This window comes from Strix uralensis, chromosome 2 (genome assembly GCF_047716275.1).
Source record: "Strix uralensis isolate ZFMK-TIS-50842 chromosome 2, bStrUra1, whole genome shotgun sequence".
NCBI classification, from domain to species: Eukaryota; Metazoa; Chordata; class Aves; order Strigiformes; family Strigidae; genus Strix; species Strix uralensis.
The window spans coordinates 136,482,448-136,505,112 of record NC_133973.1 but is presented as its reverse complement, the minus strand read 5'-3'; the positions used below and the strand labels follow the sequence as shown (position 1 = coordinate 136,505,112).

The 22,665-nt window shown below is 47.2% G+C and overlaps 1 protein-coding gene across 4 annotated transcripts in view; it reads left to right on the top strand.

Moving 5' to 3' along the window:
- Positions 1 to 1,723: 1,723 nt before the first annotated feature.
- GDPD5 (glycerophosphodiester phosphodiesterase domain containing 5) overlaps positions 1,724 to 22,665 on the top strand; it is a 177,930-nt gene continuing 156,988 nt past the window's right edge. For 2 of the 4 annotated variants that reach the window (XM_074860524.1, XM_074860530.1), the window contains exon 1: positions 1,724 to 1,980. The gene's annotated coding sequence lies outside the window, so the exon portion shown is untranslated. Of the gene's footprint in view, positions 1,981 to 11,198; positions 11,340 to 22,665 lie in introns of those variants that run through there. The other 2 variants (XM_074860527.1, XM_074860525.1) reach the window with 2 other exon arrangements.

The window sequence follows — 22,665 nt, the reverse complement described above, 5'->3', positions numbered from 1 at the left end:
CTCGAGCCTCCGGGAAAACACATCCTAGAAGCTCTGCAATGGACCCAGCAACCAGACGGCAAATAAAATGCTCCCACAGGATATACTTTCATCAGGATTTAAAATAATCACAGCTCTGAGGGACTTCTGATTTTGAAATGCCTGTCGTCAGCAGTACTGTAAGGAAAAGCGTTTGGCAAACAGCTATCAGGACTGCTGCCTGCACTGCCTGTCATGCTGCCTGCGATGCTGCCTGTAACGCAACCCTGCGTCTCTTCTGCTGGGGCTGGGAATCGTCGCTTTGGAGCAGACTTTATATTCTGATTTTTTTGCCTCCAGGCTTTTGCCGCAGGCGAGGTTTCCCTGCTGGTGGGTGCAGCTTCTTGGGTTATTTCTATGCCTGTTAGGAAAAGAAAGACAGTTGCTAGTGAACTATTGGCTTTGTCTGTCTCGGTAAAGACGAGCCTGGCATCTCTCTCGCAATTTCTTGTTGTTTTGACAGCACATCTCCTCCTTTTGCATCATTTGGACCATGCACACCTCCAGGGCTGGCTCCAAGCATGGGCCAAAACGGTGTAAAATGGCCAGTTTGCAGAAAGATACATTTCTCTCAGGTGATTTTGTCATTTTGCATCAAGAAGGGCAAAAAATTCACACCAAGGATACAATCCAGTTTTGTCCACATTGCTGGGCAGCCCTGGACACGCTTCTCGTCCTGATTCACCCGTGCTGTTGCAGTGTGCACAAAACAAGTCCTGAGCATGGCGTAGACACATCAAAACACTCATCTTTTCCCCAAACTGCTACAACTCGAGGCCCCTGCACCAGGATGCCCATAGCATGTAGATGAGGTCCAGGGGATCCACCCATGGTGCGCCTACACGCTTGGGAGATCAGGATCTAATGTAAAACTAAGTGCAGGTGATGAAAATGGATGGAAAAAATAAATGCTGGGTGGGTTGGAAAGGGCACATTTACAGCAGCAAGAGAAATCAGGAAAGCCCAAACCTGTACCTGACCCTTTTCATCCTCCATCCATCCAGGTGGGAACGCCCCGCTGCGCAAAACATCCCTCCTAGGAGGCTTTGAGACAGGATTGCCTTCAATATAAAAACCTGAGGAATAGAAATATGAATATTTTCCCTCGTGACCCCTCCGCTCCCTGCTGCCAAGCTGGGATTTACTGGTGCCCAGTTAACAGCAGCCCTGGATGTACAGGGCCATATCTTTGGTGTAACTTGTGGAGGTTTTTTTCCAGGTTAGCTTTTTATTTAACTACACCCTGAGTGTGTCTTTATGTACATGTTGCTCCCGGGGTGGACAATTTCCAGACATCCCGGTTCAGAGGAGGAAGATGGAGGTGATGGGTGTTGAAGATGGGTGATGAAGTTGGGTGTTCGCTGCCCTTTTGGGGCTCAGCGGTTCCAAACCCCCTGGCGTAGTGCCAAGCACCCCACGTCTTTCCCAGCCCCTCGGGGCTCCCAGAGCCGAGGTTTGGGGCAGCACCATGGAGCAGGGACCAGTCTTTTCCCTTGGCAGGGGTGCCCCAACCTTTCCCAAGCCAGGGGAGCCCCCAAACCCGCAGCCGTGGGGCACCCCACCGCGGAAGGGTTTGCTCGCAGCCGGGCGCATCCCCGCAAGGACACCCCAAAAAGAGGAGCTCCAAGCCTTTGGGTGCAGTCTGCCTCCTCCTCCTCCTCCTCTTCTTCTTCCTCCTCCTGTCGCTGCCGCTGTCCGGGGCGGAGCCGCCCGCCCCAGCCCCCGCCCCGCTCCCGGGAGCGGGCGGCGGAGCCGAGCCGAGCCGCGCCGGGCTGCGGGGACGGGGACGCGGTGGTGTCACCTCCCTCCCTTCCTCCTGGCCCCTCGCTGTCCCCATCCCACCCTCTGCCAGGGGGACAGCCCCCCGCCCCAGCCTCGCTGCCGGGGGGAGCATCGCTCGGCAGGGCAGGGGTCCCCCTCCCTCGGGGCTTGGCGACCTGGAGGATTTCCCAGCGGCAGCAGGTAAAGGGTTGGACTGGTTGGACTGGGAGGAAGGGGTGGCCTTTTGCATATCGCCCCCCCCCGCCCCCCGCGCAAGCCCGGCGACGGGGGTACAGGGTGCCCCCCGGGGGGGGGGGGGGGGGCGGGGATGATGCTGAGCTGGGGGGGGGTGTTGGGGATGTGTCAGATATGCCGGGTTTGACCTCCCAAAGGTGCTCCGTTGTCCAAAACGGTGTTACTTTTCCCCAAAAGGCGTTCCCTTCCCCAAAAGGTGGTTTTTTGCCCTCCGTGCCCCCCAAACAGTGTGTACACCCACCCCCACCCCTGCTCCCCAACATCTGGCCGGAGCATCCCAAGCAAAGTTGGGACTTGACTGGGTCAAGTCCACTATGTGGACATGGGTGGGCACCCACCTGGGGAGAGGTCCCGGGGTACCCCTTCGGGTCTCCAGAACTGCCCCCCCCCCCCCCCCTCCAGTTGCCAGGGTGTGGGTCTGGCCACCCCCTTTTTCTCCTTTAGGCCCTACTTGTTTTACAGGTAATGCTTCATTTTTATACACTGCTCTCAAAATAATGGCAGCTGCACTGTCCCACGTCCCCAGGGCTTTACACCGGGGTTGTCCGGAGCTGTAAAATCCTGAGGCAGCAAAATCCCAAGAGGGATTTATTGCTGCTTGCCCGCGGGAGGAGCACCCTGTGTCCGTCCAGCACCCGAGCTCTCCCAGCACCCTCTGAGGATGCCATAGGGATGTCCTGGATGGCTTTTGGGGACATCCCCCCCTGGACCAAAGCCCCGTGTTAAAGACCCCAAATTTCTCGCCAGCATTGAGCAGAGAGTGTGAAAAAGGGTGAACATAGAGGGTGTTATTTTGTCGTGATGCTTGGCAAAGAATTTGCTCGGAAAAAGGTGTAATTCAGGAAAAAGAGGGGGAAAAAATAATCTCGTTGCTGTTTTATTGAAGCTCTCTCCTAAGTCCTGTATATTCACTGCCTAGAAAACTGGGCGTTGAGGAGTTGCAGTCGAAATGTGAGCCTTCCTCTGGAAAAGGTCTGTTGTAGCAATTCCTGATGTTGAAGCTGTGAAATTTCACCCCCGGCGAGATGGAAATGGGGATTCTTTAGCCAGAAAAAATCTGGCTTTGTCAAACTCGCCATGCTTCGGGTTTTTAGGGGTGGGTCTGTACAGCCACTATTATTACTTATAATCTTGTTGGCTTAAGGGTTATTTTGGGGCTGGAAAGGGATTACGGATAGATGATCGGAATAGTCATGACCATACTGCATGTGAAATTTAAAAAAATTGAATTATGGTTCTCTTTGCTGGCTCTTTGTCCCTGTATGAAGGAAAATGAGTGCTCGCTCAGTAAGCCTGTACAGGTTTTTCTCCGTTAGAAAGTTATGCTGTGCACGGAGAATGTTAAACCTGACTATGCCGTTGGGATGCTGTATTCTCCTCGGGGTGCTCCCAGCTGCCAGGAAATTTAGACTGTTGCTTATTCGTGAGCAAAAGTTAGACCAGTGCTTATTCTTAAAGAGTTTTTTTGGGGTTTGGACCACAGAGTGATGCAGGATAAATGCCTTCTGCCTTCTTTCCTTCTTAGAAATTGCTAGTTTGCACTTGGCAGGTGTGGCTGGGGAAAAGCTGAAGTAAATGGATTTCCTGCCTTGCTTTTTGTCTGGCATGTCTATGTTCACCAGTCATCGGCTTGCTACGGAAAGTGGTCCATTAATACATTATACAGCCTTTATCCACCTGAGCAGCGATGCACCCTGAATCCTTAAAGCCTGCTATTTTAACATATTTTCCTCCATCAAGACTTGAAGCATCTTCATGCCAATATCCCAGCAATATTTAGCTGCAGAATATTTCGCTGTGATTTAAAAAGTGCTTCTTCAGTTGCAAATATAAGCTCTGCTTTGAGGCAGAGTTAATTTTAGAGTGGGAGTCTCTGTCAAGCTGTACTTTTTCTATTAAATAAGCATGTTCTGCACGTTACGCTCTTCCCTGCGATGAATTCTGTACTTGAAGGCGAAGCATGACTGATGTTTGTCTCGTGCGTCGACAATGAGCAGCACAAAGAAAATGAGTTCTGGTTCAATCAATTTATTTGGTGTCGGGTTGTAGATTCAAAAACTGCTAGCTTGGAATTAATGATAAAGAGTTTAGTTTTTGCAAGGGCAACAAACTGCTTTCGTAGGACCAGGAAAGTTATAAGGAGATACTGAACCAGCTGCAACAGCCAGGGACCATTTGTTGTACCTTTATCCATAAATTGCCACGCATATGTGATCTTAAATAACTGTATTAAAACTGCCATAGAGGTCCACACTGCTCAATGCAAAAATCAGTATATTTAGGGTTTTGTTGGTGTTTTTTTTAGATGTGTGGGTTACAGTAACTTATGGTTGCAAATGGTGTCGTGGGTTGATGTCAAGATGCTGGTAGCAGATGGCTCATTCACCCTGTTGTTTGCTTAGAGGTGCTTTGATGCTGACAGGTGGTGGAAGTTAGATCTGGGTCCCCTTTTAACAGACACACCTGTGGGGAATATTGTCCTTTAATTTGCTTTGTAAGTCTTCCTAAGGGTGAAGATAAAAGGGCATGGTTGCAGCTTTGAAATACTCATGGCACTGCTGCCATACAGCTATGGGCTTGTGGATGAAGGTGTGGTTATTGCTAACGTTTAGAGTGTTGGGGTTGGATGTAGGTGGGCACTTAGGGCTCCTTCTGAGAGCAGCTTTCCTACAGACATGGGGTGTGGGAACATGCTTTCCCTGGAGGCTGCGATGCTGGTTTGAAACTCACTTTTTCTTGAGAAGATTCATCCAGAGAGGTTGGGCTCCAGTCCAACAGCCCTTTAATGAGATACTTTGCACCTTCTTGCTGATATTAAGAAGATGTGATGGGATCCACCTGGCAGCCACTTGGCTGTGGCCATAAAGAGGCTTCATTAGGCTGCAGTAGTTGATAATTATCCTTCAAGGAGACCAAATGGTGGGGGAAAGGAGTGATTCTGGTAGCTCATCCTTGTGTAGAGGAATAGCAAGTACTGCTGGTGTGAGGAGGCTGTAGCTGCTTTGGGCTTTGCTGGTGCTAACTGCTGCTGTTGTGGGGTGAGTGATGTCTCGGCTTCTTCCTTTGTAGCAGGGTGTTTCCTTAGGGCTGTTGCTCCCCAAAATCACTGTACTGAGCTGGGTGTGAGGCTGAGCAGTTCCTTCTGCTCAGGAGAGGGCAGTGTCACACCAACGAGCTGCTTCCCTAACCACGCTAAAATTCACATGGAGAGGACAACCTTTGCCCACCCAGGGGTCTGGGAGGGTCTTGCAGGGGTGCAATATTGTGTGTGGGGGGGACCCAGGCACCTCATTCCTTCTCCCTTCTTCCCCAAGCAAAAGATTCCCCTTCCAGCTCTGCTCTGTGCCAACTTTCCCTGACCCTGAGTACGCTGCCGGTGTTTAACAGACCTTTGTAGGAATATTCTAAGCATGATGCTGGGAAAAGGGATTTAAAAGACTGTTTATAGCAGTTGCTTTTGCCTGCCAGCCCCTCTATAAACAGTGATTAGATACAGCTACTTTAATACGTCTTAACTTTGGAAAAAAAAAAGAAAAAGCTGCGTACTGGTGTTTGGCTTTGCTGCTTTTTCCTCTTTAGCTAACCGCTGTGTTCTCCCCGCTTCCTTCAAAAATACCCACAGATACTGGCAGGATAACTGCCTGAATATGTGGTTAAATAGCCTGTCATTGCTCAATAACCTGAAAAAAAGCCTTATTTTTATATGTAATTAAATATTTGTATAAAATTTCTGCCAAGGAGTGGTTTCAAGGTACAGTGTGTTCCCCTGAAGGGTATTCAAACAAGGACCTTCTTGGGTGGCAGTTGGGAGTTTTTCCGTGCTCATGCCTATCTCGATGCACTGCATGTTTTCACATACTGAATCCATTACACGTTGTGATTGAGCTCTGTCTCTTTTGTCAGTTGGGTCTTTAGGCTGGATAAACTTTATGAAAAATGTTTCTCTTGTGGATATTTTTTTTTCACTGATTTTTTTTGTGGGACCAGGTATTGATGAAGTGGGCTGGTATTTTTTTTTTTTTTCCTGCTGGATAAAGGGTGGGATTGGGGCTAGGAGGGAGGTGAACAACACCTGGCTTGGGGTGATGCACAGATCTGGGCTCCCACATCTGTGCGGAGTCCCACTGGTGGCTAATCTCTTCCTTGGAAATAGCTCGTACTGGCTTTAACAAAACTGAATCCTCCTGCTCTCTAACCACTGCGTCCTCTGCAGTGCTGGCTGCTCAGGAGCTGGGTTTTCTGTGAGGCTTTGCCTGGTGCTTGGGGTCCAGGCTGCTGGATCCTGGGGGACTTGGAGGTGATGCACTGTAAGTTTATACTCTTCTTGCCTGGGAATGCTCAAAAGGATCTGTTTTGCTTTCAGATTTACCACGGGGCACTCTGCTGAAGCAGCTTTTATCTTGCACTTTTCCCCTTAAAGCAAGCTTGCCTTTAATTTTTTAATTTTGTTTTTTAAATCCTGCCATTTCTCTTGAAACTCTCTTAAAGCTCTGCTCTAACTTGTACAATCTCTTTATAAATGTCTGGTCCCTGCATTTTGCCTCCCTTCCTCAGCCTTGGTGATCTGAAATGAAACTTCTCCCTTCCCCAGCCTGAGGTTAGATGCACAGTGCAGAAATATTCTGGTCGTCCGCTGTTTTTTAGCTGTGCCGAGTTTCAGGCTCACGTTTGCACAGGTTGCTCGGGGAAAGCATCTTGCATCTGACTTAAATAGCACAAGGTGAAGACCACAGTTGCCTTTAATAGGTATTTTGGATTTAGCATTTTAAAAGATGTAATGGACTGGCTGTACTGTTCAATGCTCAAGCATTCTTCTGAGCCACTCTAATAGATTATATCTTGGACCACTTACCTTATATTGATGAAGCTTTTGAGTTGACAGTCACCTAATCATAAATCAAATTGCCTGAGTCTAAAATCGAGTCAATGGTCTGGTTGCCTACTGCAGAATTGCTGCAAAAAAAAAAAAAATTAAATTTTCTGACTTGGAGATGGCTACAGCCCTGTGACTAGTGGTGGGGACTTGGTACCCGAAGGTCATGGGGTGGCAGGTGATGCACTGAGTAGGTCTAATCCTGGAGCCTGAAGAGGATTTGAGGCTCACGTCTAGGCTTGCTGTCCTGCTAAATTTCCTAGGACCTTGCCACGAGGGCAGAAACCTGGTGTTAAGGGGCAGGCTTGACGCTTCCAAGGTGTCCCTTATGTGTGGCCCTGTCTGAAACCCACGTGCTGGCTGCAGAGCTCTTTGTTTCTGAGGAAAACCTTGGAGGATGGTGGTAAAACTGGGATATATTCAGGAACATGCCTCGGGTCCCCTTGCTGTGCCCAGTGCTTTTCCATCATGCTGTCAAGGGGCAAAGTGGGGCAGGGGCCTTCCCAGGTCATGAGAACTGGAGGTGCTACTGGCGCTTAAACTGTGTCTCTGAGACGGATACAGAGGGTTTAGGCTTGTTCACAGGGATTTACCACGGTAGTGAGGTCACTCTGTGTGTGATATTTGGGTGCATTTTGTGTATGTGTTTGTTGTTTGGGTTTTTTTTGCCAAGAGGTAATTAATGTTTTCCTTGGGATTAAAATATTTCCTGTGTGTCTTAGCTGTTGATGTAGGAAGGAGTCATGAAACCATCTGACCTTTCTTGGAAACAAGAAAGGCTTTTTAGAGAAGGTAAGAAGTGTATCTTCAAAACCAGTGTGTCTTTCTTACCCAGCTACTTGCTTGTGTGAAGAAGGCCCCATACAGAAGTTTCTTGAGGCTGTCAAGTAGGTGATGTTTTGTAAGCAGTTGCGTGATACAGCAGTGATTATGTTTTCAGGTATTGTGGGAATTTTGGTGTCAATCTACCTACTAATTATTCATGAATCTTCTCAATGAGACTTTAAACTGACAGTCAAACCTATTGCAGTTTGAAATCCAGCAAACAGGCAGCTCTTGTGTCCTGGTCTGGGAGTCCAAGGCACAAATCCAGCTGTGTGATTTGCTCCATTTCTCTCAAGCTTTTTGGGTTGTGATTTCTCCAGCCGTGGCCGTGAGCTGGCTGAGTGTAGAGATCTGCGCAGGAATAATGGCTGAACAGTCCTTGTAATCTGTGGATGGTTTGGGGCTTGTTAGGAGCCCTGGAATTCGTCAAGCCAAAGAGGTAAAGTGGGACTTATGGCTTCTCAAAATGTCTATTTTTAGATGCGCTCCTGTTCACGTGTAAATTATGTTTATCATAAAGGATTGCTCTGCACTTAGTACACTGAACTTGTTATCCCTGTTTTCCAGTTTTTACACAGATATCAAAACGCTTGCCAAAAATATATACATTACTGTCTCATTTTTCCCTCTGCTCCCCAGCTCCTGAACCACTTGCTATGTTGTGTTTGATGCTCTGTAAATACATAGCAGTAGGTGGCTCTTATTTTAGGGGTGGGTTATCCCCCTGCTTGGGCTTTGGCATTAGCTTCAAAAGTTGCTGGTGTCTGACAGCTTCTCACAATGGTGCTTGTCTTATCTGTTCCTGCTGATGCCTGAGAGCTGGAGGCAGGATCTGTGTTAAAAACGAAGCAGCTAAACTCATATTTAGCTCTGAGTTAATCACTGAAATGCAGAGTGCTTGCAGTCCTCATTAAAAGCCTAATTTAAAGTGCAAGGTTGACAACTCAGCTGGAGATACGTTCCCTTATCACAAGTGTTTCCTAATCTGTCTCCTTTGCGTAAGGATGGTTTTTTGTTTGGATCTCCAGGCTCTTGCTTTTGGAGAGCTATATGTTAAAGGAATGCAGTGTACTTGTGGGCGAGACAGCTGTATATGTTCAAACGTTAATGTGATGGGAATAAGCGTGCTCTGGTGTCTCTTATGCTGTCAGACAAGCCTTTGTACCTCGCAAGGTCACACTGCTGCGTAGATGTGCATTCCTGAAACAAACTGTGGGTTCTCCTTATACAGTTTTGCTTTGCAAAGAAAAAATAAAGCTGCTTGTGGGATTATAGCTGCTGTCCCTGAAAACATGGGCAGGAGCCGTGTGGCTGAAGGCCAGTCTCTGAGGAAACGTCCTTCCTTGTGTTTATACCTGGGCAAGGATCAGCCCCACAACACATGGTCCTGAGCTTGCGTGGGGTGTGAGGAGTAATGTGGGTAACAAGGAGCTCAAAACTTGCGCTGTGGTTTGCTTAGACCTCTGGAGCTGGGAAGGAGTCTCTGGATGCAAGAGGGTCTTTGTGCATTCAGTGCAAACCATTCCTGAAAACCCCCTCTGGGGAGGGTGGGCATCTCTCCTTCGGTCACAGGAGCTGTGGTGGAGACAGAAACCTGCCCAGCTTCCTTGTTGTTGTCAATGGGGCCAACAAATATAACTTGGGAGCGTTTGAAAAAAAAAGTCCACCTAGAGTACTTTGCATTTGGTGACTAGTATTTAGCATCTACCAACCTTTTTCTTCTGCTTCGTTTAAGGCAAAAATCTTGAACTGAAGCAAGCTGGAAGCTGTGCGCATTGTCTGAAGCGAGATGGACATATCTGATAATTACAGCTCCATTAGCTTGATGTAGCCTGGAAAATTGCTCTCCCTATTGAAGGGTGAGGGTACTGGGGAGAAGATGTCCTGTGCCACCAGGGTGGATGTAGCCAGCACAGGGAACCTGGGTGCAGTGTTGCCCTTGCTGTCTCATGAAGTCATTGTGCCTGCTGGAACCTGTGGTGTTTGGGGATGTGCTTGGTACTTGCTTGGGGAGTGGCACAGCCCGATAACTTCCTCTGGACAGTGAAGAAGACCACAAAGAAGCTGTTCAATAGTCTCTTTTTAAGGTGTGAAAAACATGCCAGGAGTTCATGGCTCGATGGGTATCAGTGACCCCACATGGACTAATGAAGTGGACAGGGGATCCACTGGGGGAAGTGGGAGCCTTTTACTGTGTTTTTTTTGTCTCTCCAGGGGAGATTAAGATACATGGCCTCTAGCTAGGAGCTGTTAGAGCTCTTGGGACAATATGCCTACCTACATCAAATCTGAACATACCTATCTGTCTCCCTCAAAGGAAGGACAGGGAAGGCAAGCTGTTGATCTGGAATGCAAGGTTGATTCATTCAGTTCTGGGTTTCCAGCCTTCAAAACCTGCTCTGTTGTGCTGCTCCTGTGTGGGGTCTGTAATGCTCCACCAAATGTTGCTGTGGATTGGAAATGCTCTTTGTTTAGGGGCCACCTCTGTGGAGGTGTTGCAAACAGCTTGCCTGTTGCAGTCCATCTGCCAGGCTGGGAGAGCTTTGGTGCACTGATCTCACATCACACTTGGCTGAATACATACTGGGAAGCCTTAATGATGCTGGTGACACTGTCACCTGGAATGGGGTGATAAATGCCTTTGCTAGTGGCTGGACTCTTCTGGTAGGGGGAGAGAGGTTGGCTGGTTAATAGCAAGGCTGGATTTGAGCCTGTGACCTGAAGGCAAAGGTTCCTGATGACCTGAAAACCCCTTGTGGTTTTATCTTCACGTGCAGAATGCCTCTGTATTACAGTGGGAATGTGATTAGTTCGCAGGAACGAAGCCTGTGAGTTTATTGTGAAGCTGTAACCTGATGTCCAGACTGTCTTAGAAATGGACCTATGACTGTTTGCTACAGGACATGTCTAAGAGCAGAATAAGCTTCAATGAGGGGAGTCTGCTATATTTCTAAAAGTGTCAGCTTATAATGTTAAAACCTTCCTGTTGTGAGTCCTTAAATCCCAGCTTCTGGGGTAATAGTCTGGTTATACTGAATGCTGTACTGGACCCACGAGACAATCACTTTTGCTCTCTTGGCTTCTTCCCTCCAGCTCAGGGAAAATCCTGGCTTTTTCCCTATTTCCCTGAACTTTGTAGCTCAGCTGCATGTTCCCTGGAGGGACATATCTGGATCACTGGCTTAAGGTCTGGAGTCTGCTCTGCTCTTCTCCTTGAGCAATTTGTGAGCTGGATGTAGGACTGTCCTCGCTGGGGGCTGTGGAGCTTTTGAGGGTACATGGGGTGAGGAGCAGGGAGTCCCTGAGGTCACGAGCTTGGGCAGATGGAGTCAAAAGACGTGTCCACTCATATTTCTGCACCTTCCCTTCCCAGGCATTACGTCTCTCTATCTCTGCTGATATTAGCAGTAGTGATAAGAAAGGCTCTGTACCAAGTGTGCTCTGTGGCAGATAAAACTTATTGTGCGCAAGAGCTGTTCCAGCTGAGAGCTTATCAGCACTACTAAAACTTTAACGATCAGCGAGGCTTGAGAGATGCGGGTGTTTTGGGTCTTTCAGCAGTACGGAAACATCCAAGGAGGAATTGTGCTGGAAGTGCTGCTGCTCTGTAAGTCCTTCTCAAATGTGCTTTTTTTTAAAGGAAGTGGACAATTTGGGGATCGAGGCTTGTAAACTGGTGAAGCTGGTTGGTTACTGTGCTGTGTGTTTGTGCATGTAATGAGCTGGCTGATGCTTAATGAGTGGTAGCTGGTCTCAATATGGACTGAATTAAATTGAGGGATCCATCTTTTTGCATCTTGCCAGGCTGCTCTTTGCTTAGAGAAAGAGCTCCTGGAGCTTTTGTGCAACTATTGAACACTAGTGCAGGGAGCACAGTTTTCCCAACTTGGCTTGATGGTCTTTCAGGGCAGTGACCTCTGCAAGGAGTTGAAGCTGGTAGAAGGTACAGTGGTGTAGACCTGGGCCAAGAATCACCTGGCTTCCACCTTGATTTGGAAGGGCATAATTCCCAGGAGTTCCTATGTGTTGTTCAAATGCACTGAGATGAGTTGGGGAGGCTGTTGCAGTCTGACTATGGGTATATCTTGTCCTCCTCAAATTTGGGCAGCTAACTCCGTGCTTATGCAGACATCTCCATCCCCTTGGGATCTGCAACTTGGAGCCTTCTCCAGAGGATTAGTGCCCACAGTTTCTTTCTAAAAATGTGAATAGGGTTTATTTTCTTGTGCTAAAATCCCCAAGAGATGTGGTGATAACTGCTTTACAGGGGAGTGGCATGATCAGAACAGCTGTTTAGAAATTTCCTTTTCCTTTTGGCACGAGGAAATTAAAATGTTCATCTCCAGCTTCTGTAAAAGCTCCTTCCCCAGGAGCGATGAGGCCTGGAGGCTGAAACCAGACAGCCAAGAACAAGTCAAGGACCTGGAAAGGGAACCTGTTTCTTTGGCTTCTCCTATTAGGAAGTGGAGCCAGGGTGGGAAGGCATTTTCCTTGTTTGCTTCCCTCTTTGTCATTCATGACTCCTGCCAGCAATGCCACAATTGTGCAGAAAGTCACTGGAAAGGAGAGTCAAACCTGAGGTTCATCTGCTGTTGGTCATGGCAGGAAGGTCTCTCTAGGTTGCTGTTCTCTTGTGTGAGTGTCCACTTTGCTGTGAACACAGGACAAATCAGTCCTCATCGTTGCTGTGTGTGTTAGGCTGTCCCTGACCCTGCTCTTGAAGGCTTTATTTTTATCTGGTTTAGATTAACTTTATTTCATTTTTGGTTGTACTGATGTGCTGGGAGGGGTTCTCCAGAAGGGCATGAAGAAGGCTGGCTTGAACCAACTGGTGGCATGGCAGGAAATGGAGGAGGGAAGGAGCTTGGACTTAGTAAGAGTGCTTGCTGTAGTATGATGGCAGATATATGCCTGCCCTCTACAAAGCCATGCTCCGGGGTTTAGGCTGGCTGAACCAGGGTTAGGCCAAGGAACATCAGCCTGGCTGTGCTGCAGATAGAGCTGTTGAAAGAGATGGCTTTTGATAAAAGTGGGAGCAAACGCTTGTTGCTGCTACATGCTGCTGTGCGCAAGGTCAGCGTGACCGTCTGGTTCCCAAATTGGGCAGCCGGGTTCACTTTTTCAGCAAACAATTGCTGCTGCTCAGCCGTGTAATCAGCTAATGGGATTTAACACAGCATCCAATGTTTCTAACTTGGCTTTGTGATAGCAACCTAATCCAAAAAAGCCAAAGTTAAAATAAGTGGAAATGCGAGTTCCTGGGGCTTTCCAATTCCAGTTCCTCATGTAGCAAAGCCATCTGATTTCTACCAGAATTGATACACTAATCACTGTAACTGAATTGACTCAAAATGTAGTAAAGCTGGGGAGAAAGAGCATCTATTGGTACTTATTATAGCTCAAACACCTTCTGCTTAAGGCAGTGTCTCCTGTGAAATTTCTCTTGTTTAAATACCATAGTTGGAAAACACAAACTAGCCTTTTGCATCAAGGGAAGGTGGCTGCAGTGATTTCAAATTCTCTTTTTTTTTTTCACCTGGAGAGATGCTAACCGGATCTCTGATCCGTTTCATACTTTTTAGAAGTTTTCTGCTTCAAGTTGGAAGTGAAATACAACTGTGGTGGAGCCTGGGGTTAGATTTAGGAGGAAGAAAAAAAGTGGTGCTAGGAGGAGGCAGCAAGCACAGCTTAGATCATGTTATATATGTACCATCTCCCCTTTAACATTTCAGTCTCCAGCATCAGATCTGGACCTCAGACCAGATTATTTGCTCACGTGGGTTTTTTCCAGCCTTTTATTAGGCTCCAGGAGATAATTGTTTATAAAGGTTTGTGGAGTCCCCAGAGGGGCGTTTGGGGGAGAGGAAAGCTTTTGTCTGAGTGTTGCTGTTTGAGAGCGCCCCAGTGCTTGGTCAAGAAGCTGGACTTCACATCCTCCTTGTGCGTGTCTCAGCTCAGCCACTGTTGTCTTCTACTGGCTTCTTTTGCCTGGCTGCCCTAAAACTTATTGCTCAGTTTCAGCATTGCCTGAAGCTGATGAGATGTTCTGCTCCCAAACTGGTCATTTTTGGTGATGGATCCCATATGTCTGATTCCAACAGGCTGGCTTTTTTGGAAGGAAAGGTATGAGATAAATATTGTCTAAACTACTTGTGGCTGTCAGCTCTACTGAGCCAGCTCTTGGACAAGGGTGTGAGTAAAACCCTGTTGTCTCATGCACCATCAGGTTTAATGCTTGCTAAATGGCAGAGCTGTTGAGAAAAAGCATTGGGTTGAGGAGTGTAGCTGGTATTAAAAAAATATAGCTACAAGTGGCTAAACTTTGAAATAAATTATGCTGTGGCTGTTTGGTGAGTGGATAGATAGGGACTGCTGAGGTGTCATGATTCCCCCCAGGGCTTACTGCCAGGTGGGAGATTTGGGAATTTGGGAAGGCAGCAGCTGTGGGGAAAGTCTTGTGTCCCAGTAGTAATAAATCCTCTCCTTGCCATAAAACATGAGGGCTGTATTTAAAAAAAAAAATTCTTGTTCTAGAGTTGAAACCAGTTACAGAGCTTGATCTTTTAACTTTATTCATGTCGTAAATGATGGACAAAGTAGGGTTTGCCACTTATCTTGCTTTCGTAGAACAACTGTAAAGTGCTGAAAGATCTTGGTGTCATAGGCTTGGTGAAAACCTGTAGTCATGGCCATCCTGGAGCAATCGGGTGCTTGAGGTCTTCTCAAGCTGATGTATTTTGCTCCCAAAGTGCTTCAGTTGTGTCCTGTCACACTTCAACTTAGGCAGAAAGTCCCTATGTTTAAGAACCTTTTTTCTTTGTTTTCTTTTATCCTTCTGGAAGTTACTTTGCAGAGCAAGAGTTTAACTGGAAGGATGAGCAGGACTTGCCTCAATGCACCAACAAAAATGGCTTGGCCTTGATTTCTCTTATTCCCTTTCTGAAAACTACACCTCTCTCCTGTGCAGCTTGTGTCATGCTGGGTTTTAGGGCAAGTGTTTGCTTTGAGCCTCGTGGGATCATAGGAAGCAGAACTTCACCCCTTGGGTGTAGGTGGCCCATGTCAGCCTGTGTCCCTGTTGGCTGCTCTCTGGCTGATGTGGTCACCTCTGCTTGCTTGGGCCCCACAGACCAAATGGCAGCAGGGAGTGACTGGTGGTCCCTGGGCCCTTGTGGGGCTGGTGAGCCTCTTCCATGCCTAGCCAAGAGAGCTTGAGCGGATGCATGGTGCATCATCAGTTGGCTGTGAAGGAGAAAGCTGAAATGTTAGTTGGTCTGGCTGCATCTGTTACAGCTTCAGGGATACTCTCTGGTAGTCTCAGGTCTCACTTCTACCTGAGCCTGTCCCACAGTCGTTCCCCTCAGTGATGCTGTGGGCAGCCTGAAGTCCCAAGCAGAAATATTTCTCATGCAAGAGATGTTTGCTTGCAGGAACTGGTGAATTCTGGGTCCTTCCTCTCCAGTAAGATGAAGGCATCTGAAAATTATCTCAGGAGAACAGGGCTTAGTTCTTGCTTGTGCCATCTGCCTCCTGTTTCACCCTGAGAACAATGAAGGACAGAGCTTTTTATCCTGCCTTTTAATTTAAAAAACACTTGAGCTGTTGGTTATTTGTCCTCAGATACTGTGATGTAGTCACAGAACTGGCTCTAATACTGAGCCCTGGGGAACACCACTTGTGACTGGCTGCCGACTGGATTTCACTCCACTGACCACTTGGCATCCTTCTAGTCCTCCTGAGTTGCCTGCCCCTTCTTCCAAAGGTCATAAACTCTTATTTTTTTCCTGAGTTCCAGCCAAAACTGTCTAACCAGTCTGGTCGTCTTCCCCACTGGCTCATTTTTTTGGCACATGGGGACCACCTGCTCCTGCACTTTTAAGTTGTCCTTCCTGAAGAACGTCCAGCCTTCCTGGACTCCTTTGCCCTTCAGGACTGCCTCCCAGGGGACTCTGTCAATCAGGCCTCTATACAGGCCAAAGTCTGCCTTCTGGAAGTCCAAGGTGGCAGTTCTGCTGACACCCCCCACCTTAGCTTTCTGAGAATCAAAAACTCTATCATTTCATTATCTGTATGCCCAAGACGGCCTCCAACCATCACATCACCCACAAGTTCTTCCCTGTTCACAAAAAACAGCTCCAGTGGGCCACCTTCCCTAGTTGGGTTCATCACCAGTTGTGTCAGGATGCACATGCTCCAGGAACCTCCAAGACTGTTTCTGTTGTATTGTATTTCCAGCAGACATCTGGTAAGTTGAAATTCCCCATGAGAACAAGGGGTGGTGATTGTGACACTTCTCCCAGCTGCTTATAGAATATTTCATCTGCCTCTTCATCTCAGTTGTGTGGTCTGTAACAGAATCCCACCATGATATCTGCCTTGCTGGCCTTTCCCCTGATTCTTACCCATAAGCACTTGATCTTATTGTCACCCTCATCAAGCTCTAGACGGTCAAAACACATACAGGGCTACCCCACTGCCTCTCATTCCCTGCCTAGCCCTTCTGAAGAGTTCATAGCCACCCATTACAGCACTCCAGTAAACTCAACTTTTCAAGTGCCTGCTTTAATGAGTGTGAACTTGAAGGTGGTGGTTGAGCAACTCTGCAGAAGGAGCTGGGGTGGCCTCTGCGGGGAGGGATGTGGCTTGGTGGAGGCTTGTCTTTGATGTGCTGGAACAGGTAGGGTGTGCAATGTCTGCATGAAGCTGGTGGGATTTTTGGGGGGTGGTGCAGGCTGAGATGAGAGAGGGGGTCTGGAAAATGCTGTGTAGGAGCCTTTGCCTGGCTCCAGCATTTTAATACATAGCTTTTGCTCCATTACAATAATAACCTCAGCATAATGTCACTGTTTCCTGTGAGCAGTGATACAGGTCCACTAGAGGAAATGGAGTATGTGGGATGGTACAAGAAAAGGGAATCTGCCTTAGTATTCTTCCTTCCCTTTCCTTTTATAACAGTTTTTCTCCAGTGCAACAGCCAAATGATGAACGTTTAATTTGTGATTTCCACCCCCCCTAGTGATGGATGGTAACTAGATACCATAAATACTTTCAGCTTTGGACACAACCTGCCAAAAATAGCTGGGAGCTCTGTGGGAGCTGGTACTTGGCAAAGGGCTCTGCTCACTTTATCCTGAGCATGCCAATGGGATGAGTTCACAGAGCATCTTTGGAGCCAGTGGGGCATGAAGGTGGTAATGGGAAAACCTTCCTGCTGCTGCAACAGTGACACAGGGACTGTTTCATCATCCTGTGGGATGCTTGGTGTGGTGTGTGTTACAGCTAGAAACAATCACCTGAGCATTTCTGCTTTTCATCCCGATGGCTGAGTACTTTTTGGTACCCTGGGGTTGGACTGAGAACATAACGGAGGTCTTCAAACCCAGGCAGCTCCCTGCAAAAGCAGCTTGTAATGATTTAGATGTGTAGAGGAGGCATTTATCCCAGTAACCATGGATCAGCTGGGGTGGGAGTAAAATCCCAGTCTTATGGGTCTGATTACAGGACTGTGAGCTATCTTTAGCTGCTTTTCCCCAACAGGCATTTGCACATGGCGTAGAAGTGTCTGGCAGCTGAACCTGTCTCTGCTGCACCCCCACCAGCCTGGTTTAGAGAGACTCCGTGGGTTGCTCTGTGAATAATTTGGGAGGAGGGCAGTAGGGAATGTGTTGGCTCCTTGTATTCAATATGGAAATGGCTCTTTCCCATGTGGGGGTGGTAATAAAGGGGGGGTATCCTGGAGCTGATGAGCATGGGAGGTCTGCTTAGTTCTGGAGGCTCAGCTTTCCACTGGTGTTCTCAATCTTAAAATGGGTATTAAAATGTAAAGCATCATTTTCATGGTGCTTATTCACATGAAATAACCTCTCCACTGGAGGTGGGAACAGCATGGGGGTTGCTTCGAATGGCATGACCTAGTTTCTCCAAATATTGTTGGCATAAAGGTGGCTTTCAGACTAAACATGGGTTGTCTCAGGACAGCTCATGAGCTGTGATAAAACACAGACTAAAGTGAAAACTGATTTTAATCAGGAGAGAGTTTGAGGCTGCTCTGTACCCTTACCCTGACCAATGCTGGCAAGTCCAATTTCTGCTGAGCAGGGCCTGCTAACCTGATGTAGCAGAAGCATCACAATACACATTTTTGTGAAATACAATGTGAAGATGATGAGTGGGGTGAGACAGAGGTAGGGGGTTTCTGAGGGAATATTCATTGAGTTCCTGAAGTATTGGGTCCATCCACAACAAAAGGAGAGAAGAACCTAAATCCCTCCAAGACATCATCTTCCAAAGGGCTTCCTTGTGATGTGAGCTTATTTGGTGGCAAGTTGGGGACGGTAGTAGTGGGATTTGTCTACTGTGAGAAAGGGGAACTTTGTATGTTACTCAGACTTGTGGTTTTCTGTCAACGTAGGAACTTGCATTGCTGGTACATCAAGATCCTGACCTTAATTGAGATTCATCATCCCTTGTGCTGTAAGGCAGGGTACTTCGATGCCTCTCCTAGCCCCTGCTCAGCAAGTGGTTTTGGTTCCTTTGCTTAGGTATATATAAGTATGTATATGTTATATATATGTGTATATAAGAATGTATGATGTTGACAGGTAATGAAAAGTAACTTCCAGTCTACTATGTGAAAGATGTCTGTGAAGCTCAGTGGCCTTTATGTGTGGAGGGGAGAGCAAGGCAAGCTGCTCTCTGGAAAGATTTGTTGATAGATCCGAGGGTGATGCCTCTGGCCTTCAGCAGGGACTTCTGGGTCAAATTGGCACCAGTCTGGAGGCTGCAACTGGGGTGATACATGGCATGGCTTGGGTGTGTGGGTCTGAAACAGCTTTTGATGTGGCATGGGATGCCCATCACCTGGTGGGACTGAAATTCCACATGTCATCCAGGTAAGTGCAGGCTGTCTGGGAAAGGGTTGTGGTCAGACCTTGTTCCTTCTCATATTCCCCCAATCCTGCATCCCTCTAAGAGAATTGGTGCTCTGCTGGAGGGAGGGCTCTGGTCTGCAACACCTGTGAAGGCCTTTGAATTCTTCCACAAAATATTTATGCTTTTCAAAGCACAAGCCTGGTGTTGGTTTTGTTGTTGTCAGACTTGCACCCTTGACTTCTCTGTGGATGCTGAAAAAGGGCTGGATTCCTTGTAAAATCTTTTCCATGCAAGCCACTGGCTGCATGGGTGCAGATGCACAGTGGCTACATGATGCTGCTTCATGCTGTATTTTACCTGTCAAGGGACAGACATCCTGTCCACATTGTCCCTCTGGGAAATGCACAGTTTGCCCATCATGCACGCACTATGCTGGGGAAGAGATATCTTGCTATATAACAGGAAACCAAACCTTGCAGAGATGTTTATCCATGCAGGACTGTACCCTGGGTGTGATGCTGTACAGCTCACAGCCCAAAGCCAGTTTATGGGAGTGTGGCTACCTAATGGGGTGGTTGCTGAAAACATAGTTAGAAATTTCAGTGGTTATTCTGGCTTGAAAGAACTGAGTGTACAACAAAACTTCCCATGCAGTGTTTCCCTGGTCAAGCAGGGCTGAGGAAGATGCTGGTGAGTGTGCTGGGCTCCCTGGCCCCGTTCCTGCTCGCTGGCTGTAATGGTGACGGTATCAAATTGCATCCAAACTGTCACTAAGTGCAATGACTCTGCAGTAAGTCATTGGCCTCCTGGTGCTAGTTTTGGCAATGGGGTAACTTGGCTTGACTGCCTCTCTTTATACAGCACAAATGGATTTGTCACCCAATAGCTTGATCACTCATAATTATAAATGTGAAGAAAATCACGCTTCTTATTTCCTGCCTGCATACCTGCTTTCTTGCTGTTTGGATTTCTCTGTTCTCCAGCTCACTAATACTTTTATGCAGCCTCTTTGCTTTGGAGACTACAGACAGTGCTCAAGTCTTTTTAATCCTGTTACTTGTTGGGTGCAAAGATCAATGCTGTTGTGGCTTTGGTTTTCCCACCCTGGATATTGGCTGTGCGCTGCAACACCTCTGGGAAGGTTTTAATATTTTTTTATTAATAGTTAAAACTAAAACAAGCAGTGAACTGCATTATGTATAGGTAGGATACTTGTCTGACTGATGTAACTTATGAAGCTGCTGTGTAGCAAAAAATGGCTTCAGAAAGAGCTGTCTCCTCCTGAGTTTTTCCTGGGATGACTGCATTTTCCTCTTTACTCCAGACTGTAAGACTCCCACTTACTGATGTTATGCATAGCATTGGACTTGCTGCATTGGTCTGGGCATTTAAATAGCATAAAGATATTGCCTTGCACCCAGCCCAGAATAAACCCTGAGCAAATCCGGGCACTAATTTTGGCATCACGCACCTCTCCGCTCCCAGTGTGGGAGAGCTGTGCCGGGAGGCAGGGTAGCAAAGTCGCAGGTACTTAGCAGAGCAACCTCAGAGGAATCTTTATCTTGGTGGAAACAGATGGAATTTGACTTTGTGTCAATTATGAGCCTAGAATAACTCAATTTTGCAGCAGAGGAAGTGGAAAGGTAAGGCGCTGCCACAGCCTGGATGCTGACAAGCAGGAATTGAGCTCGGAGGAGAGCCATGCCTGGCACGTATGCTGATTATTTCCCCACTTGAGAAGCTTGGCCACCAGAATGAAACTGCACTTGTCATGTTTTGTATAAGCCTCCACTTGGGAAGATGCTAAGCAGGGCATTATAAGCATATTCAACTGCAACCTGGTGACAGATCCCATAGCCAAAGGCTTCTCTTGGAGAAGGGATGTCACAGCAGGTGTACAAGTGAGGATCAAAAGGATAAGAGCCTTAAGAGGTCCCCTCTTCCCCTGTCACTTGCTCACTATTCATGCACAACACTGTGCCAGTTGTATATTCGGGAATGAGCATGGAAGTGGAACAAATTTTATGAGGTTTCTTTTATTTTTTTGGTCTTCCTGCAGAGTTTGGGTCTTCTGCTCTCCATCATGCATTTTGGACAAGGAGGTGCTGAGGTGCTCAACCAGTTGCTATTGGCTTTACTTGGCCACTGTGTACCACTTTCCCCATGACTTCCCATCTCTCCCCTCCCTATCTGTGCTTATGCACAAAAGTTGATCTTGCAGAAGAGTTGGTCAGAGGTGAGCTTTGCAGAGCACAATCATGTCCAGGGCTTTCAGCAGTTGCTTGGACTCCAGCGGTCTACAGAGGTCTTACTTTGTGCCTGGATGAAGATACACAAGCTTTGGGTCATGGTTAGATGGTGGTAATCCATCCACTTGGTTGTATCATGGCTAAAAAACCTGCCTGGTGCTATAGAGCAAAGAGCATTTCAAAGGGAACTTAGACACTCACTTGTCATCCTCTGTGGGTGAGATGCACGACCCTGTGAGTGCTGTGGGTCTCTTAGTATGTTCAGGCTTCTGGGCTCCATAAGCTGCTCCTTAAACTGTTTGAAGAGCTGCTGTATGTGTTCCACAAGCCTCTGTGGGAAGGCTGGATATGGTCCTAGCACTTTCCCCTGGTGTGGGGGTAGAGCTGCTCACCAGTTTTGTTAGTGGCTTGCTGTGGTCTCCAGCTAAATTTGTATGGTCAGCTAAATTAATACCTATGCAATGACCTCCCATCACCTAAAATGGAGAACAAACCTGTGAAACTGCCCTAGGGAAGGAACTACCCTTGGGAGGGAAGGAGGCAGCATGTTGCAGCCATCCTCTTGGCTAGTGGAGATATTTGTGAAGGCATTGAGCGCTTACCCTGGTCTGCAGCTTTTGGAGTCACTTAGGCATCAGAAGAACTGCAGCTTCTAAACTTGCCTCTTTCAAACCTGTTGCCAAAGCCTTTATTTTATCAACTGATCTTACTCAGCTGGGGATGGGATTAAATTCAGCCTTGGCTGGATGTGTTCTCTGAGCTGGGTGTATCTCTGCTTTGTACCCCTTTCCTTACTGGTCCCTGCTCTCCTTTGAGTGTGGAGTAAATATCTGAAGAACCCACTGAAGCTGTGGGCTGGAGAGTCTTGTGGAGGACATCTAGTCAAGTAGCAGTATTGCAATAGTAACTTTCTCACAGCCCTGCACATGGATCCTCCTGCCTGTTCCTACCTGTATTTGTGGTGCTGAGCACTGCTCAGCTCCCTGTGGTCTGTGGATGGCTTATTGGCCAGGTCAAAAGTGGTGGAGGGGGTGAAATAAAGGCATGACTTGAGTGTTGCTACCACATTTAGCTGTCTCTTAAATGCCCCTTAGCATGTTGCAACAAACTTAGTAAACCCGAGTCTCTTGCCTCAGCAAGTGTGAGCCGCTAAGCAAAAATTAAAGTTTAACCCCAGTAGTCCTTGCTAATGTTTGCCTTTTGCTTTAGAGGAAGGAAATGTGATCCTAATCTTTAGATCAAATGGCATCTCTACTTCCATTTGAAAAAAGCAAATTTGTAATGGGCTTAATGAAGCCTAGAAAGATGTTTCGGATAATGGACAGAAAATATCTGCCTCTTAAAAAACTTTCACCTCCCAAAGTTATTGCAAGACTTCCTATTATGCTTAATAAGGTGTTTTTATCCTTTGAGCTTTCAGAGGAGAAAATACCCTTGGAAAGCAGTTGTCAGAGTTGAATTGCATGCTTCTTCCCTTAACATCTGGCTTGAAAGCGTTCCCTAGAAACCAGTCTCTGGCTCTGTGGGAGATGCCAATGAAAAGCTGCAGGTCAAAGAAGTGGAGAGAATTTCAGAAATTTGACTTTGCTTTTCAAACTTTGGTTGTCAGCCTCTAACATGAGACCTGGGGAGTGTGTGTGTATGGGAAGCTGGTTGCTGTAATGGGGTTCTTAAATTCTTCTTCTGGAAGCCACCCTTGTCACAAAACTGTTCTCTGACTTGGAGTGGTGGATTTTGGAGAAGAGCTTCCCCAGCAGGTCTGTTGCTCCTGTGTTTGGGTTGTGTGTGGTGCAGGAATAGTTTATAAATAAA